Source organism: Cryptomeria japonica, chromosome 2 (genome assembly GCF_030272615.1).
Source record: "Cryptomeria japonica chromosome 2, Sugi_1.0, whole genome shotgun sequence".
In the NCBI taxonomy this organism is placed as follows: domain Eukaryota; kingdom Viridiplantae; phylum Streptophyta; class Pinopsida; order Cupressales; family Cupressaceae; genus Cryptomeria; species Cryptomeria japonica.
The window spans coordinates 207,205,851-207,225,248 of NC_081406.1; positions in this window are offsets into that span (position 1 = coordinate 207,205,851).

Here is a 19,398-nt window from a genome sequence, read left to right on the forward strand (position 1 = left end):
TAGAAACATTCATATTTAATTTCAGATGCCATTTTCTTAGAACCAGGGCTGTCTTTCCCACCATCCAAGGACTCCCGCACAAGATCTTAACCTTATCTTCTTCACACGAAAAAGAGAAAGACAGAAGACCTTTGGGAAGAGTCGAGACCTCTACATTTCCTTTTAGTGCCCATTTTCGATTAGCAAAGGCCCTAACAACTTCAATATTTGGGCGCGGACCCATAAACTTCCCTACCAAGGAGTTCGACATACTGTTGATATTATGGTCCAGAACCCGATCAGGGATGGAGATAGCAAACTTACCACCAGAAGGGTCAGAAATGTTCTTAACAGGAAGAAGGGAGGATTTACCAGTTGGTCTAGATCTAAAAAGGGAAGACCATTTTTTTCCCTCCCTCCCGTTATCCATGGAGTCTACAAGTGGCATAGGCCCCCCATTGGACCCTACCTCCAGATGTCCTGAAGAATCCACTGTCACAGAAAACAAAGTTCCACCAGACTGTGAGTCAGCAACCGAAACTAGGAGGTCTGGGGGCTTGTCCTTATCATCCATAGGACCAGCACCATTGATCTGGCCACTCTCACCATTGGAACTAGGTTCCCGCCTTGATGGAAATTTGAAATTTGAGCTCCCGCTCCTCCCTGTCCTCCCGCGTCTCCCATCAGAACCTAAATTTGTTGCATCAGTCAGAGCATCTACACATCAATATGTTGTACTATTTAGTTTCTACAGTTGATTGGCAGATACAACTTTGTTTCTTGCTGCTCCAAGACACAAGTCTGCCTCCAAGAAAAAATGCTCCTCCAACTGTACTCTTCCTATCATCAACATTGCTTGCCCAGTCTGCATCTATATAGACTTTCAAATCAAAGTCTCCAGCATATGGATGCCATAATCCATAATCAATTGTACCTTTCAAATATTTGAATATTCTTTTAGTTGCTACCATGTGTGTCTCCTTAGGACTTTTCTAAAATCTGGCAACTAGTCCAACTGCATGAGCAATATCCAGTCTGCTGTGAACAACATAATGTAGTTTCCCTATCATAGACCTGTACTCCTTTTCATCAACTGATGCAAAATCATCTTTCCTAGACAATTTACAGCCTGTAACCATAGGTGTTCCAACTGGTTTACAGTCTCCCATTCCAAAAGTCTTCAACACCTCTTTCACATACTTGGGCTGTGTGATAAAAATACCTTCCTTCATCTATTGAATTTGCAAACCTATAAAGAATTTTATCTCTCCTACCAGAGACCTCTCAAATTCACTTTTCATCTCATTAGTAAAGTCATCACACATGTCATCATTGCCTCTAAAAATGATATCATCCACAAATACCTCACTAACTAGTATCTTATCTCCTTCAGTCTTGAGATATATATTGTTGTCTTCACTGGTTCTTTGAAAACCAATCTTCACTAGGTGAGAATGTAGTCTTTCATACCATGCTCTAGGTGCTTGCTTCAAACCATATAGTTCCTTGTTTAGTTTGCAAACCATATTCTTTGCTTCAGTCAAAGAATAACCATCTGGTTGTTCAATGTAGACTTCCTCTTCCAATATTCCATTTAGAAATGTTGACTTCACATCCATATGATATACCTTGAATCCTCTATATGCTGAAAATGCAAGTAGAGTCCTAAACCTTCCAATCTTGCAACTGGTGCAAATGTCTCACCATAGTCTTCACCTTCTTCTTGTGCATAACCTTTACATATTAGTCTAGCTTTATTTCTAACCACTACTCCATCTTCAATCAATTTATTTCTAAATACCCATTTAATACCTATTATATTCTTGTTCTCCAGTCTGGGTATTAGTGTCCATGTATTGTTCTTCTCAATATGGTCAAGTTCTTCTTCCATAGCCTTGATCCAGGGATCATATCCAAAAGCTTCCTTTGTTGTTCTAGGCTCAATAGTGGAGATCATACAAGAATTCTCTCTTATTCTTCTTCTGGTTAACACACCAGCATCTTAATCTCCAATAATCTAATCAGGATTATGATTGAGTCTAACATACCTTGGAATAACATGATCATGGTCTTCAGGTTCTTCTTCTTCTTCACTTTCTTCAACTTCTACAGAATCCACCTATTATGGTTGAACTGGTGTTGTACTATTCATTTCACCAACTTCTAGCTTCACCGGTTTTGGTTTCAAAACTAGAATGTAAGGTTCATCTTCCTCCTCCTTACTGATTTCTCTCGAATCTTCAGGAAACTTATCCACTTGGATATTAACACTTTCAATGATCTTCTTTGTCTAGTTGTTGTAATATTTGTAGGCTTTGTTCTTGGTGGAGTAACCAAGAAATATGCCTTCATCACTCTTAGCATCAAACTTACCAACATAATCACCTTTTTTGATAAAAAAATTTGCTGCCAAAAATCTTAAAGTAATTGACATTAGGTGATCTACCATACCAGTAATCATAAGGGGTTTTATTCTTACCTCTTTTAAGCAATATTTGGTTCATTGTGTAAATAGTTGTGCTCACAACTTCTCTCTAGAATGTTTTAGTTACACCTCCTTGAATTAGCATAGTCCTTTTAGATTCAACTACTGACGGATTGGTTTCTCTTTGCAATACCATTCTGCTGTGGTGACCTAGGTGCAGAAAGCTACCTCTTAATTCCATTGTCTTCATAGTATCTAGTGAATTCCTCTAAAGTAAATTCACCACCTTGATCAGTTCTTAAGCACTTAAGCTTTCTTCCACTTTCATTTTCAACTAAGGTTTTGAATGCCTTAAACTTGCTAAAGGTTTTTGTTTTGTCCTTCAAGAATGTGACCCACATTATTCTTGAGCAATCATCAATAAAGATCATAAAATACTGATCACCTTGAATACTTCTAGTCCTTATTGGTCCACAAAGGTTGGTATGGACCAAATATAGCCAATGTTCAACTAAGAAAGATTTTCCTTTGAAAGTTGAGGATGTCATCTTTCCTAATTGACATTCCTTGCACAAAGCATTAACCGGTTTGTCCAACTGTGTCAAACCTCTTACTGATTTGGACTTACTAACTCTTAAAATGTTATCAAAGTCTATATGACAAAATCTTTGATGCCAAAGCAAACTATCATCTACTTTTGCAATTAACCAGCTATTGACTTTAGAATTTAGGTGAAACAAGTTACCTATTGTCTATTTGTCGGTTGCGATCAATTCACCTTTACTTCCATAGATTTTGCACATCCCATTCTTGAATTCTAGTGGATAACCTCTGTCATTGAGTTGAGCAACAATCAAAAGATCGTGTTTCATTCCTTCAACCCAGTAGACATCATTTGCACTGCTCTTACCATTAAGAGAGATGGTTCCCTTTCCTTTTACCATGCAGGGTGAGTCATTCCCAAATCTCACAACACCTCCATCAAATTCCTTCAAAGTAAGAAACTTACTCTGGTCATCAGTCATGTGGTGTGAACAACCACTATCTATAATACAGTCATCAGAACTATCCATGTGAGAGACTAAAGCCTTCTAATCTAACATCTCTTCCCTAATGGAAACAAAGACAATGTCCTCATTTGCATCTTCCTTAGATTATTCATCTGTGATTCCTCCATCTACTGCAATTAGACTGTTTCTTTTACCTTTTCCTTTATACTTCCTAAACTTCTCACATTTCTCCTCATTGTCTCCATTAGGACAGTTAGCAACTATATATCAAATCCGATTACATGCAAAACACTTTGATGACAATTTACCTCTGTACTTACCGGTACCTCTGGGTAACCGCTTGGACAACAATGCTTCAAGTTGAATCATACTATCTTCATCATCTACCTCTTTGCTGGATCTAGACTCATGACTATAGCTCATTTCTCTGCTTTTCCTTACCGATGGGTTTTAAATCGAGGCTCTAAATGCAGATTCAGATTTCTGAATACTTCCATCATAACCATTTAATTCAAAAGCAGTCAGTTTACCAATGATAGAGTTAAGAGCTACCTTTGATTTATCAATAGACTTAAGTTCTTGAATGGCTGGAACATAGATAGCGTAAACTGGTAGAAGGGTTCTCAACACCCTGCTAACCACAGTTGTTTCCTCCACTGCACCTCCAACACTTTTGTTTTCACCGACTATCTCTTTGATCCTTTGACCATACTGTTGAATATTTTCACCTTCAGTCATTCCGCATATCATCAAATTTACCTCTCAAGCTCTCTTCTTTGGCAATATTAACACACTCATCACCACTATAGATCTCTTCCAATTTCTTCCATACTTCATATACAGTCTCCAATCCATGAACATCAACATACTTTGAATCGGACAAGGAACTGATGATTATTAGGATTCCCAAAGATACTGAGAGGGGGAGGTGAATCAATATCTTGTTGGTAAATGTATTTTCTTAACTTATTAAATGAAAAGTATTCCAAAACTGTGTACCGGTAAACCAAAATTAATGCAGTAAATAAGAACAACCACAACATGAAAGACACACCATAACACAGTATTTTTAACAAGGAAACCCGGTGTGGGTAAAATCTCGGTGGGATTTGTGACCCACAATATTCACTTACTGGCCAATAAGAGAATATTATTGTTACAATAGGGGCTTGCACATGCAGGAAGGCCAACTGCCTAAAACTCACTGCTTACATACAAAAGAGAAGTCTCACTAATTTATAAAATTGGATTATAAAAATCCAATGACATGTACTGCTACAAAATGGCATCTGCTATGCCAGATCTAGTACCGGTTTAAGCTCTGCAACTTCCAAAACCTTATTCCAAAACTCTGCCTTAATGTTCACACATAATATCCATCATATATCCTACATACAAATGTTCTCTAAGATCTCATACTTATATATGAGCCTTATTACAATATGCCTTGTCGGCTTACAAAAAGATATTACAATTAATTACATTTTTCAATAAATAAAATCCTGTCGGCCAGGGTGCCGATAATCAATCTTTTTGGTGCCAGTGAACATATGCTGGTGTAGAGTCTGTCAGTGCCGGTGCCTGCCAGTATCATATGACTGTAAGGTTGCCATCAATGACAATACCTTCAATCACCTACAATTTCTCATTGGAGTGTGCATTTTCCAACAATCTCCCCCTTTGGCATTGATGGCAACACTCATGAGAAAAATCCAAAAAGTGTTGTCCAAAAAATGTTTTACCAAAACTATCAAAACTGTGTGCTCTGCATGCTCCCCCTGAGCTGATGATCTCTTCTGCTGATCATTTTTCTCATCTCCACTACTCCCCCTTTGGCATCAATGACAAAGGTTGTCATTCAATGTCAATTGAGTGTGGTTCCTGCCTAGTTCCTTCTAATTTGTTTATTGTAGTCTGATAAATTTTTGTTAAGGCAACATTCAGACTGTTGTAAAATCTCTCACTATCTTTCAGTGCTGCTTTAGTTCTCTGAATTGTACCGGTGCGAAAGTCCATTTGTTCTTGCAGTGTCTATTGTCTTGGAACAAGAGCCTCAAAAATCTCTTTTCTCAAAGAGATGAGAATATCCAGTTTAGGACTTAGTCTGCATTTAAGTTCTTTTGCCTTAAACTTTATCCTTTCCTTGTTTTTCTCAAGCTTTTCTACTTTCTCTTCAAATCCTGCAATTTCCTGTCAATTACTGATATTGAGTCTGATGAACCTATCAAGTTGTCAGCAATATCATTTATTTTTTTCTGGGCTATACCAATATCTTTATCTATGTCTTTTGTCAAAATGTCTGTTTTACATGCATCTCTATACAATTTCTTGAAGTCCAAAATTGCTTTTCCTAATACCGGTAATAAGGTTTCCATATGTTCCTTATTATTCTTGACTATCTCCTCAAAGAATTTTTCCTTCTCCTTATTCATTTTCTCTCTGAAGGTGTCTTCATTTATCTGATCCAGTGTTATTAGGTTGCCGGTTATATACTTAGACAATGTGTCTAATTGGCTCAAGGAATCTTTATTGTCTATATTACACTTTGGAGCTATCATCTTCAAAATTGGTAAAGTGTCATCTATAGCCTTATAAGCTTGTGCATTACACTCTATTATTTTCTTTATTGAATCTAATAGTACCTCTATTACATTTTTAGGTCTAAAATCTGTCATAGATGTTCTGAATGACTGTCCAACTGTCCTTACAATCTGTAACTGCTGGTGGTTGTGATAGCTTTGCTTTCCTCTTTTTTTGGAGGATCTGTTTTTGTTTGCATTTCCACTACCAAAGGCTTGGGCTTGTCAGATGAAGCTGGTGGTAGTGTCTGTGAAGGAGCCTATTGCTCTACCGATTTCTCAGTGTTTTCCTCAGTATGAACCTGTTGCTCTACCGGTTTCTCAATGTTCTCTCCTGATGGTGTCTCTGTTTGTGCCTCTGAAGATTTCACTATAGTGTCCACTACCGGTTTTTCTTTGTTTACCTCTGTGTTGTCTACTACCGATGACTCAGTAGGTTTTTTAGTTTCAATAATTGATGGTGGCTCAGTAGATGCATCGGTATGCACATTTGTGGTCTCTGCCTTTCTAGTGTCCAGGGGTTCATTTGTTCCTTCAGTTTGTTGTTGTTCCCCAATTCCAATATTTTCAACTCCAATATTTCCTACTGGTGGCTCAGTTGCCACATCTCTCTTGTCAGTTGTTTCCTTATCTACCATAATATTGACTTCCTATGTGTCAATGTTCATTGTGTATAGCACCTCAGAATTAGGATTCGTATCCTCATGTGATGTTTCCATACTCTATGTTGCCATTTGTGTGTCAACAGTTTGTACCAGTGGAGTATCAGAAGGAGGTGGGGGTAAGTTATCTATCACCTTTATGCTTGGAGGTCCACCAACCTTACCTTTCCCCTTATCTTTGTCCTTTTCTTTTTGGTAGACTCTGATAGTCTTTGGTCTTTTTATCTCTTCTTGTTTCTCTTTTTCAACAAAAAATATATCCCACTGATCTGCAGTCTCTTCTGTTATTTCATTTACTCTGCCCGCCATCAATGCTACATGTCGGTGACTGGTTGAAAATACTATCCGGTTAGCCTCACTGATTAATTCATCTATCTCTTTAATGGAGTTCACTGGGTGAACTGCAAGTATTTTCTCTATTTTTATCTTTTTGTCCAATTCCACAATGGCTACCCTTCTAGCTTCTAATCTTCTGTACAAGTCATTGGGTATCTCATCCACAATTTCCATCAGAAATTTCTTATAGATGTTTAAGTGTAAGATTACACTATTTTCTATGCTCTCCTTTTCATCATTTGATAGTGTGTTATATAACTTATTGATGTTTTTCAATTTCCCATGCTCAGTTATTTCATCCAGAAGTTTGTCAAAAGGTGGAATAACCTGTCTTTCTTTTCTTTTCTTTGGTGTCAATTTCTTAGCTAGAGGCCTAACTGCCTCTTTCTTTTGTCTTGTCCTTCTAGGTGTAGGTGAGGGTACCGGTGAGGGTTTTCTTTTCCTCACTACCCTTTTAAATTTTGTTGGTATTCCATTGTTAGAGGAAGTAGCAATCGGTGAAAGATGTGCTTCCAGTTGTAGTCCTTCCAATTCACTCTCCTTAATACCAGTTTTGTTTAATACATCTTCTTTTATTTCTTTTGCCTGCCTTGAACCTCTCCTAACTATCTGCTCAGTTTTCTTGATTCTTTTCTCAGATTGAATTTTGCTTTCTATGGTCTCCGCATTGCCAAAAAATTTCTCAGTTGGTTCCTTAGGTGCTTCTAAAAGGGCTTTTTCATAGGTTTCAACTATGTTTTCATTTGCCTTATATCCCATCTCTGTAACCCAAATAGTCCTAGGGATAACTGCCTCCATCCAAATTTCATCTTTCTTGATCACAAAGCATATCTCCTTTTGATACTTATCAACAATTGCTTGAGATAGCCTTATTCTTGTATTCATCTTTGCTTTCAAGGTTTGAAAATGTTCATTTATATTTTCTCCCTGTCATCTCCCATGTTGTTCAGTATATCAAGAAGTTGTTTTCCTACCGGGATATCAAAACCAAAGTCTTTCCTACCAATACCGGGAACTTGCTTGGTAATATACAACATTAAACATATAAGCAGGTTGCCAAATCTGAAAGTTCCTTTCTTATCACCTTTAATTTTCTTCAAGTTGTCTATCAGTTCATCTTTTAGCCACTCACATACATCAATCATAGCATTGTTATTCACCATGTCATATGCACTTTTAATACATAAGTTGGAAATAGAGTTTAGTCAGTTTGCATGTGTAGCCTTATAACCAAGAATCATACTGACAAATATAACATTGATGTCCTTCACATCATTGACTCTCAGGGATCTTTTATCAAATGTTGTGCCGGTTAGGGTCATCACAGTGTCATTTGGAACCTTTTTAGTTTTATCAGGCCTACTACCAGTGGAAGGTAAGCCTGTCACTGCTCTAACTGCTTCTTTGGTAATCTTATGGATGAAATCCAACCAAAAGAACTCTCCATGAACTCTTCTCAAGACTATCCTTATCACATCCTTAGGAAAATCAGGGATACTAAGAATGTCCACAAAGCCTAGGGTTTCTACTATCTTGTGTTTTGGTTTAACATTTCCTTGTTCATCACAAATAACAGTCCTATACATGTTCATTATTTCTCTAGCTCCTAGTTCCTCAATATGACAATGTATATACATTCTAGGATCTTCTGCATAAACTACTCCCTTAGGTATTTTTGAAAAATGCTCCTAGGGTATCATCTTTCTTTGCAATTTCGGGACTAAGTTTGAACACGCATCTAGGGTGCTTCATAACTTCAATCACAGTAGGGTTTACAATGAATTCAGGTGCAGAGGAAGAAGTCATAGTTATAAATACCTTAATCTGCCTTTAGGATGATTTGCTTGGATGATTTTCTTCACTTTTCTCTATGGATGCCTTCGCTCGAGAATTTCGCGCTCTCTGGAGATTTGAATGCTCGGTGAATGAAAAAGAGCAAAAAAACTTGCTTTATAATGTTATTTCTTTCAACTGCCACATTTAATGCCTACCGGTTAAGTCAAAACTTAACTCATCTGCTGGTAAAGAAGTAATTCAACTTCTCACCATCAACCGAGGGTATACTAGCATGCTTTTCAATTTGTTGCTATACCCCCAAAGGATTATTTCTCAGTTAGATGAAGAATCTCCTATCGGTGGAGTGATACACTGTTCTACCGATGAAGGAATAGCTTCACTAACATTCATGTCAGACTTTTTAATCCATTGTTTTGAAAATTCTTGCTTTACCTCTTCAACCTTCTCTTTACCTTTCAAACTGGGTCCTTTGTTATTTGCCAGTGATGTCTTACTTCTACAAAATTTTGCAATATGTCCAATCTTGTTACAAGCATAACAAGTCACATTGTTTTTCTGAATAGCTTTCCCATATCCTATGCCGATATGTGTTCTGCATTGATTAGATAAGTGTCCAAATCTTCCACAAATATAACATCTTACATTCATTCTGCAATTTTTTGAATTATGTCCAACTTTGTTGCATTTAGAACATTGACTGGTGGGTGCATTATTATTCTGATAGTTTCTAGATCTACACTGATTTTCTCTATGACCGTACTTGTTACAATTAAAGCATTTCTTATTGAATTTATAAGCATTAGGTTGTCTTATCAGTTTGCTATGATCATGTTTGTTTGCAGTACCAGAGCTTTCACCAACTTCAAAGCCAAGGCCATTTGTATCTCCATTAGGTTTCTGATTCTTCAACATATCATCAAGTTCTTCTGAACTTTTCTTGAACTTCTTCTTGTGTTGATTTGCAGTAGCCAATTCATTTTCCAAGAAATCTTTCTGTCTCATGAGTTCAGTTTTATCATGTTCCAAGTGTATTAGATCTGTCTTTAGCATATCATTCTCATGATCGAGTCTTATATTTTCATTTGCATCATCATTGATTCTTCTAGCTAGATCATCTTCATTCTTCTTTCTATCTTCAATGTCTTTACAAAATCTCATGGTCATATCTTGCATCCAATTCTTCATTGTACTATTTTCTTGTCTCAGTTTGTTCACAAGGTCATTAAGAGTTTCTTTCTCATCATCATCACTCTGCATCTTCTTAGAAAGTTCTCTTCTTTTGTTCCTAGCAATAGTGAGATTTTTCTGAAGTCCTTGAATGATTTCCTATGCAGCCTTCAGATCATCTTCAAGTTTGATATTCTTCACTTTTTCTGAATCATAATCTGCAAGAGATGTTTCTAGTTGCTTTCTTAGATTATCCATCTGTACCGGTGTCAGAATCTTCCTCAAGCTGTTAGGCTTTTGAAAATAGAGGACCAAGCTCTGATACAAATTGTTAGGATTTGTAATGCCCATACCCTAGTTGGACTTTTAAAACCCGTTTAACCTTGATTGACTTCCTACGTGGCACTCTTGAATGGTAGGTTAACTGATATGCAATGTGTAGTTTAGATAATATAAATAAACTGAGCATACTTATTATTGTGTTTTTGCATCGATTCTCGTGTAAATGCAATTGTTCCTAACCCTTGTGATAAATCTTGAGCTAACATCTTCATTGAATATGTATTTGTATATGCATGCTTGTATGAATTCATGGGTGCAGGAGATTGCAGGTACAACACCGCTTAGGGCAAGGTTCATCTCCTTTGGAATTTGCAAGGTTGAGTATGCTCGTTCATCTTTTGAATTCGGATTTAGTGGTCATATAACTCTCGTCTTGCCTTAGCCATGGTTAGGTGAGCATCGTGTGTAGATTCGTGGGCTTGCTCTTCAATGGGATGCGTGTCGAGTGATTTGGAGGACTTCCTCGATTTGCGTGCCATGCGCGAGGTAAGTGAGGTTTGTGATCCTAAGTATTAAATTTAAATTTAAGAGTAGACGAGCGCATTAGAAATTTAGAAATTTAAATGGGTAGCTTCTTCTATATGATTAATCACTAATTTAAGAGATTGCTTTAAATTGTTATTGTAGCAAGCTTAAGGTATTTAACTGAGGTTAGTGTGCTCATTTACGCATTTGTAACTTTTATGCATTTGTAGTTGAGAAATTTGAATAAACAAGACTCTTGCATTAGATTAGTCATTTATTTAAAAATGTCGCTTTATTAAGTTATAGCGAGTTAATTTAATAGTTAATTTTAATAACTACGATTTTAATAAATTATGCATTTTAGAAAGGAAAATTTTTAAAGTCGTTTGGGAGATAGTAATAAATTACTCATTTTCGCATTTTGGAAGAAAAGGGATAAATTATTATTATTTAAACAAAAATTATTTCCTTTTTACTTGTATAGTTGACATAGTATAAAAAGATTGATTTTTAGAAAATTAAAATTTAATCAAAATGCCTTACTCGGCCAATAGGTTCGAAATAAGAAGTAGGCTTAAAACTTGTAGTGAGAAATTAAAATTTAAAAGAACGCAATAGGAAAAGGAAGCTTTTTAATTTTAAGGGAAAAATGAATAAGAGGTTTCCATTTTTTCATCTATTTTATTTTAAAAATAAATGCCTAATTTCGAAATTAAAAATTAGGGCAAAATTAGGGCTTTTTCTTTTTAACCTAGTTTTGGAGACATTTTGGGGGTTCTTGGCTTGGGAGTTTTTTTTTAAGAAAAATGGGGGATTTGCAATGGAGCAGCAGATTGGGGAAGCTCTCCATCAAGATACATGCTCGGATTTTGCATTATGAGGTAGGATTCGAATCCACTACTTTATTTATTGTTGAATACAAAAAAAAAATGGTCTTACCCATGAATGATTTGGGATTAGTTTTCAGTTTACTCTCAAAATTTGGTTGTTCTTGAAACCAATCCTTTTTCTTGATGGTTTTGTGATTTTAAACTTGTTAGAAAACTTCCTCCCATAATGAAGATTTTGGTATAAATCTGGGAATTCTTTTATGGCTGTTAAAAAACGGGTGTAGGGTTTTTACATTCCTTTTTGTCAATCATTTTGGTTTATTTCAAAATTTTGTTACAAAAAAAAAAGGGAACTGGCTGTGACTGTGTTTGTTTCCAAAATAAAGAGAGAGGGTTTGCTGGAAAATATTGCAAAACGGTGTTTCTAAACTGTGGTTTGACTACATATATTGTTTCTTTAAAAAAAAAAACATATATATATATATATATATATTATTTAGCCTATTTTGTCTGCATTCTGGCAGATTAAATCTGGGTCTGGGATTTGATGTTTTTACCAGAATTTTCTGTTGAAAAACGAAATAAAACGAAATTAAAAAAATATATATATATAAAACAAAAAAAAAACAGAAACCCCATGGCGGGCATAAACCCCACCACGGGGAGTGAGGCGTAGAAGTCTGCTACCATGGTAGCCGACTGCTACCAAAAGGTAGCAGCGCTGCCATGGCAGCTGCTCGCTACCCTTTGGTAGCAGCCGCTACCCATGGTAGCGTGAGCTGCCTTGGGAGGGGGCCGCGTGGAACCCCCACCCAATGTTTTAGTTAGTTTTTTTTTTTTTGTGTGTTTGTTTTAAATTTATTTTAATTTAAAAAAAAAAGAAATAAGTAAACTCCACAAAATATTAAAATAGCTAATTTGAGTTTTATTAATAGTTTTTTTTATAAAGTTTTTTTTTAGATGATAATTAATTAATATAGGTATTTCATGTGGAGATTTTTATATGAATTAGTAAATAATAGTTTTGAATCCCGAATGCTATTAGAGAAAATGATTAAAATATATGTATATATATATTGGAAGGAAATTTTATATGTGTATAATGAATAGCGTTTTAACAATTGATGACTTCACCCTTTTTAAAAAAAAAAAAAATTCCGATATTCAACAGCAAACTTGTGAATTGATCTGATCAGTTCGGGAACCTAGAAATGGGAATCTAAATGCTAAAGTGTTTTAAGATCATCATGAAAATTTTGAAGAACTCAACTGATATGCTGACGAGATCACCAGAAAACTAAATAATGTGTTGTTTTGAGGTTCGGAAGTAGATGATACCTTCTTTTAGTAAAACAAATAGTTTAGTCATTCCTCCCTCGATGATGTGAAATATATAATGGTAAAGATGGTAAGTTCATTTTATGTTTTTTCGCTAAAGTTAAGTGTTGGCAAGTTCTTGCTAGGATTGTTGTTGGACTCTGTCATTTGTTTACTTGTGTTGGTCATAGCCAGTTACGTTCCTAGTCAGAGTTCCGTCAGTCATTAGAACTTGTATTTGCTTGAATTGTCAGTTGGGACCGCTTTAGAAGGGACCAATCATGTATATCCCGATCGAAGTGTCTGTTGAATATTGATTTTATTTGCCTAAGTGGCAAGATGTAAAAGACTTATAAATTTTGTATTCCTAACGACATAATACCAAAGGGGTCTTGCAGTTGAGCAGACCCGGAGATGTAGCCCATCCGGGGTGAACTCCGAGATCATACCTGTGTTATGTGATGTTTTTAGCGTACTTGTTTTATGTTTTAAGTTATCATGAATGGTTATACTCTTGCTTAAGTGTAGGGTGGAAATTTAATGAAATCAAATTTAAGTGCATAACATTATTCAAATGGATAAATATAGCCTTTTAAATTCGTAAAATGTGGTGAATTATGAATATGGCAAGGTATTTAAATATTGAGATTAAAGTTGTGGAAAGAGTAAATTGATAATGTTAATTTAAGTTGTAATGGTGGAAAGAATCTTGTTAGAATACTTTATTGGATTAACTTGTTATTAAGTATATAAATGGAATGGATGTAAAAAGGAAATGAAGTTAAGATTTATGTCACAATTCTTAAATGGAAAACTAAAGAATGAACATCATATAAATATCTATCTTTTTACCTTAGAAAATGAATCACGCCATGTCAATTATGTTTCATTACATTGGACGAAATGGTTAAGTTATGTCACATTTTAATCTTAACAAAAATACTCATCAGATTAACTTGATAACCGTGTGGACCCAATTAGGTATTCATGTTGTATAATGGATGAATATACTTAGTAATTCATGTTGTAATTATAAATCAATAATCCTCACTAGTTTAACTTATAATAGTGCGAACTCAAATAGATATCCATATTTTAATCCTTATAAAAGGAATCCCTCGTGATTGCCAAAATAAATCTAAAATGGGAGAGTAATTGGCTTGTGGTTTATACATTTAACTTAGTAAAACTATCTCTCTCATTTTAAGTTCATTTAACAAAAAGAAAAAAAAAGGTGATATGAAATCAGGAAATTGTATTTTAATCCTAACAGAGAATGTCACCGTGATTTTAATTATTCTAATCTTGAAATGTTGATTGTCATCTAGTTAACGATACTTTAATTTAAAAGATGTTCTCGTGTGGCCTAATGCATATCTATCTTAATGAAGTTAGTCCACTTATTGCATTATTAACACTTCAAATGAATTCCATGGCTACTCACATTATACCTTTCATAAAAGAATTTCAACTCATTAGTTGGTTATGTATGAAAACAAAAGAAGAGACCTCACTCTACTCAAGGAAGTTAATCCGAAAGAAACAAATTTATCGTACTAACCATATTGTTTAATATTTTAAAAGAGGTATCAAATGTGGGTGAATATTTTAAAGTCAAATGAAGGAAACAACGCTTTACTAATCATAGTTTAACCTTAAATGTATGAATCTCATTAAGCCTATTATTAACACATTAAAGGATGAAATCATTTGTGAATGGATACCTCAAACCCAAAGAATGAACCTCTCTATATTAAAAGCATGAACCCTTTTGGAAGACCTCTTAACGAAATTATGAAAATAAAGTGCATTAATTAAATAACCTATCAAGGGCCTCCTATCCACCCGAAGTAGATGATCGATTCCTAAAATTCGAAGATGCCAAACCATTAATCAAGATCTATGCGTTATCCCGTAATTAAGTTACCCAATTTAATAGATCTGATGACGCAAGTTGAGTTAGGTGTAAGGTTATGTAATCGCGTTAGGAAACTCCTTAGGATTGGTTGAGCCTTCCGCTGTGATATCTAAGTTGACAGATAATCTCCATTGTATTTTAATGTCGTGCCTAATTATGAATTGAGTTAACTTCAATTTATCTTAATATTGTAACCTTTTCATTAACGCTCTTAATTCTTATTTTAAAAAAAAAATTTACACTCTATTTGAGTGTTTTTAACTTAAACCCTTTAGGGGTTTCCTGGCGGGGCATTACAGGATTCCCAAAGATATTGAGAGGGGGGGATGAATCAGTATATTGCTGGTAAATGGATTTTATTAACTTATTAAATGAAAAGCATTCCAAAATTATGTACCGGTAAACCAAAATTAATGCAATAAATAAGAACAACAACCACACCATGAAAGACACACCATAACACAATATTTTTAGCGAGGAAATCTGGTGTGGGAAAAACCTTGGTGGGATTTGTGACCCACAATATTCGCTTACTGGCCAATAAGAGAATATTACTGTTACAATAGGGGCCTGCACATGCAGGACGACCAACTGCCTAAAGCTCACTGCTTACATACAAAAGAGAAGTCTTGCTGACTTACAAAAGTGGGTTATAAAAATCCAATGCCATGTACTGCTACAAAAGGGCATCTGCTATGCCAGATCCAGTACCGGTTTAAGCTCTGCAACTTCCAAAACCTTATTCCAAAACTCTGCCTTAATGTTCGCACATAATATCCATCATATATCCTACATACAAATGTTCTCTAAGATCTCATACTTATATATGAGCCTTATTACAATATGCCTTGTCGACTTTCAAAAAGATATTACAATTAGTTACATTTTGCAATAAATAAAATCCTGTCGGCCAGGGTGCCGGTTATCAATCTTTTCGGTGCCGGTGAACGTATGCCAGTGTAGAGTCTGTTGGTGTCGGTGCCTGGTGATATCATATGATTGTAAGGTTTCCATCAATGACAATACCTTCAATCACCTACAATTTCTCATTGGAGTGTGCATTTGCCAACAATGATGGCCTCTAATGCTTTATTATTCTCCTGTTGCTCCTTCTTTTGATCATCTGACAAAATCCCACTAGGCAAGTTATATTTATTGACAACATGTTCCTAGTACTGGCTTTCTAGACTCTTGATATAGATTTTAATCCTATCACTCTAGATTCTGTAGTTTTCTCTATTGAACTTTAGACCTTCTTTCTTCATCATGTTCTCCTAGATCGTTTCCTCAAACTATTAGGCTTAAACACAAGAGGACCTGTACAACTTTGATACCAAATGATAATATGATGAATCAATAATGATCTGGTCAACTGCTAAGAGGGGGGGGGTTGAATTAGTAGATAGAAAATATACTAAACTTCACTAAACTCAGAAACAACTTGCAAAACTTAACTTAACTCAACTTGTTTAGAGTCTGTATTTGAAAACTGTAACTGCACTATCAAGCTTACCGATTGACTAAATTATCAATATAATAGTATAACAGATCTGAAACTCAGATATCATTTAACCAAAACATCAAACCACTTTACTAACATTAGTAATAGCTCATTTCAGATAACTTTCGGTCATCTAAACATGTCTTACTAGTTTTACCAGTTAAACACATTAACCATATAAAAAACACACACAAAATCATTCACCACTTGACACAATGATTTTTCACATGGAAACCCAAATAGGAAAAACCATGGTGGGGATGAATACCCACAGGTATTCTGAACTCTTTTGAAGTTTTCCTTGTTAGGAGCCAAGCCTTGTTAGAAGCTTTACAAAAATGTCGTGTTAGGAACAGATCCAGTTAAGGACCACCCGGTTAAGGGATTGACAACAATACCCTATAAAAGGTAACCTCAGTGGAGGATTTGAAATCCAAGATAATGGATCACCTAGTAAGAGGATTTGAACAAAAATCCTATTAAGTCTTACCCGGTTAGGGGATTTTACTATTGTAATGGTTAAAGAACAATGAGGTCTTGTTGATCTGGTAATAGCATTGCTTTGCTTAATCAAATCCTTTTATGCTTCTATCTGCCTTCACAACATTTTGCAGATACTCCTTCTGGTTCGAAAAAAATAACTCACACTAAACCAAATTTGCCAACACGATTTACAAACAACTCATTGACCTTATAAAGAAATACAATAGGCTGGTAACACATCACAAAACCTAAGATCTCATAGAGATTACAAACATATTGGTTCAAACATGACCATTGGATTAGATAGCAATCATCTGCACATTGTTCAAGACAACTTCGATCACTCCTAGATCACCACACATTGGATCCTATAACTCATCACACGTTATTCATTTCATGCTATGTATTTGTTTATTCCCAAGATAAAATAATTATCTCTACGCGCCAAAACCACTTTTAAAACTCATAATGTGCATCATGCATACGTGGCATAATCATCTCTGCTCATCATTCAATCATAGAACATCACTACCGATTCTCCAAGATCCATCGGTTAGGGTTATGCTTTTCAATAGGTTAGGGTTACCGGTTAATCTCTCTGCTTCAATAGTAATACCGGTTTCCAACACTGCTTCTCTACCAGTTGGTTTACTACATCACTACTAGTTACAATACATCTTCATTATCAGTTGCTATTGGCATCAGTGACAACGCTAGACTTCATCAATGCAATCTTCATGCAATGCCAACACATTCATTATGTCAGGCCTAGTTTGAGTCAAAAATAACAGACCTCCAATCATAGACTTGTATCTTGTAGGATTTACTGGTGCAGATACATCTTTCCTTGACAATTTCTTACTAGTAACCATAAGACTATTTACCTGTTTAGAGTCTTCCATACCAAATTTCTTCAATAATTATCTAGCATACTTAGTTTGACAGATGAAAATACCTTTACCAGTTTGAGTAATTTGCAAACTTAAGAAAAATTTCATCTCCCCAATCATAGACATTTCACATTCTTTCTCCATATTTTTAGAAAATTTCATGCACAACTTATCTTCAGCTCCAAAAATGATGTCATCAACAATGACCTCAATAGTCAGTATATCATCATTAGAGACTTTATAATACAAATTACTATCAGCATTACCTTTAGTGAAACCAAGCTTCAAAAGATATTTATCCAACCTTGCATACCAAGCTCTAGGTGCATGTTTCAGTCCATATAAAGCTTTCCTTAACCTGCAAACCATGTTTTTATCATCTGAAAGTGAAAAAACATCAGGTTGCTCAATATAAACTTCCTCATCAAGATCCCCATTTAGAAATGCAAACTTAATATCCATCTGATAAACCTCGTAGTTCTTATGAGCAACATAGGCAAGAAATAGTCTTACAACTTCAATCCTAGCTACCGGTGCAAAAGTTTCACCACAATCAATTCCTTCCTTCTGAGAATATCCTTTACAGACCAATCTAGCTTTATTTCTTACAACTTGTCCATCCTCATTCAATTTATTCCTAAAAACCCAATTAGTTCCAATAACATTCTTATTTTTAGGCCAGGGAACTAAAGTCCATGTGTTATTCTTCTCAATCTGATCTAATTCTTCTTCCATAGCTTTCATCCAATGTTCATGTTTACATGCTTCAATTATTGATATCGATTCAACTTGAGAAATTAAGCATACCTCATTATATGCCAATCTCCTTCTTGTCATCACTCCATTGTTTTTATCCCCAATGATCTGATCTTCTGAATGATTCAACCTCACACACCTAGGAGTCTTATTATTTTTTGTTCCTCTTTCCTATTCTTCAATTACTATTGAATTTTCTGATATTGCCGGAGTAATTGGCTCAACATTATGTTCTAATAAAGGTGCTACAGGTTCAGATATAATCATTTACACTGCCGATTCTTTCTCATAAGCTCTAATTTGACTTCTATTCAACTCATCCACCTTGACATTAGCACTCTCCATAATTCTCTGTAATCTCTTGTTATAACTGTAGACACCTAAAAATGGTCAACGCTTGCGGAATCGTACTTTAACATTTGTGCATTGCCTCATTTTAGGTTTTTGCATCGCATTAACATTTCTCCTATGATTCGCACTTGGTCTTTATCATTTGCGAGCATCGAGTCTTTCTTCTGCATTCTTCATTTGTCTCACTCTCGAATTTGGTCTTGTCAACAACAATCTCCAGTCATGATTTTAATCAATCTTATCCTATTGCATCAATGTGCGTGCTTATTTGTCATCATTTTGGACATCGTCAATCCTAATTAGGGTTTTGTCCTCCTGTCAATCTTGCGATCGATTTGTCATCGATCGTTGTCCTCTTGTCAATTTTGTCATCTTGCGATAAATTTATCATCGATCGTTGTCTGTCTCAATTATGTCAATTTGGATCAATTAGTCATTGTTCCTCGTCAATTGGTGCATTTTATCAATCAAATCATTTATCACATTGGTCCTTTGTTAATCAGAATCAAATCGAATTAATTATCTTTCTTCAAGACCTAATTCATCTTCTAGGGTTTCATGATTTAATCATTTAACCTTGTGTGTCATTT